Below are 2,117 nucleotides of genomic sequence, written 5' to 3' on the forward strand. Positions count from 1 at the left end.
CTTACCATGGAACATAGAAATGAGATGCGATATCGCGTTTTAAGAAACATAAGAACACTATTGCTACGATACGTAGACATCTGCAAACGCTATTTCCTTGCAAGTAAGTGTCGCATTTACATTCATTTGAAGTGTAGACGAGGAATACATAACACTTCGCAAATCATAATATATCTTACCATGAAACATAGAAATGAGATGCGATAACGCGTTTTAAGAAGCATTTGAACCCTATTGCTTCGATACGAAGACATCTGCAAACGCTATTTCCTTGCAAGGAAGTGTCGCATTTACATTCATTTGAAGTGTAGACGAGGAATACATAACACTTCGCAAATCATATTATATCTTACCATGAAACATAGAGATGAGATGCGATATCGTGTTTCAAGAAGCATTAGAACACTATTGCTATGATAGGTAGACATTCGCAACCGCTATTTCCTTGCAAGGAAGTGTCGCATTTACATTCATTTGAAGTGTAGACGAGGAATACATAACACATCGCAAATCATATTATATCTTACCATGAAACATAGAAATGAGATGCGATATCGCGTTTTAAGAAGCATTTGAACTCTATTGCTTCGATACGTAGACATCTGCAAACGCTATTTCCTTGCAAGGAAGTGTCGCATTTACATTCATTTGAAGTGTAGACGAGGAATACATAACACTTCGCAAATCATATTATATCTTACCATGAAACATAGAGATGAGATGCGATATCGCGTTTTAAGAAGCATTAGAACACTATTGCTACGATAGATGGATATTCGCAAACGATATTTCCTTGCAAGGAAGTGTCTCATTTACATTCATTTGAAGTGTAGACGAGGAATACATAACACTTCGCAAATCATATTATATCTTACCATGAAATATAGAAATGAGATGCGATATCGCGTTTTACGAAGCATTAGATCTCTATTGCTACGGTAGGTAGACGTTTGCAAACGCTATTTCCTTGCAAGGAAGTGTCGCATTTACATTCATTTGAAGTGTAGACGAGGAATACATAACACTTCGCAAATCATATTATATCTTACCATGAAACATAGAAATGAGATGCGATATCACGTTTTAAGAAACATTAGAAATCTATTGCTACGATACGTAGACATCTGCAAACGCTATTTCCTAGCGAGGAAGTTTCGCATTCACATTCATTTGAAGTGTAGACGAGGAATACATAACACTTCGCAAATCATATTATATCTTACCATGAAACATAGAAATGAGATGCGATATCGCGTTTTAAGAATCATAAGAACTCTATTGCTACGATACGTAGACATCTGCAAACGCTATTTCCTTGCAAGTAAGTGTCGCATTTACATTCATTTGAAGTGTAGACGAGGAATACATAACACTTCGCAAATCATAATATATCTTACCATGAAACATAGAAATGAGATGCGATATCGCGTTTTAAGAAGCATTTGAACCCTATTGCTTCGATAGGAAAACATCTGCAAACGCTATTTCCTTGCAAGGAAGTGTCGCATTTACATTCATTTGAAGTGTAGACGAGGAATACATAACACTTCGCAAATCATATTATATCTTACCATGAAACATAGAGATGAGATGCGATATCGTGTTTTAAGAAGCATTAGAACACTATTGCTATGATAGGTAGACATTCGCAACCGCTATTTCCTTGCAAGGAAGTGTCGCATTTACATTCATTTGAAGTGTAGTCGAGGAATACATAACACATCGCAAATCATATTATATCTTACCATGAAACATAGAAATGAGATGCGATATCGCGTTTTAAGAAGCATTTGAACTCTATTGCTTCGATACGTAGACATCTGCAAACGCTATTTCCTTGCAAGGAAGTGTCGCATTTACATTCATTTGAAGTGTAGACGAGGAATACATAACACTTCGCAAATCATATTATATCTTACCATGAAACATAGAGATGAGATGCGATATCGCGTTTTAAGAAGCATTAGAACACTATTGCTACGATAGATGGATATTCGCAAACGATATTTCCTTGCAAGGAAGTGTCTCATTTACATTCATTTGAAGTGTAGACGAGGAATACATAACACTTCGCAAATCATATTATATCTTACCATGAAATATAGAAATGAGATGCG

This window comes from Xylocopa sonorina, unplaced genomic scaffold, assembly GCF_050948175.1.
Source record: "Xylocopa sonorina isolate GNS202 unplaced genomic scaffold, iyXylSono1_principal scaffold0051, whole genome shotgun sequence".
NCBI classification, from domain to species: Eukaryota; Metazoa; Arthropoda; class Insecta; order Hymenoptera; family Apidae; genus Xylocopa; species Xylocopa sonorina.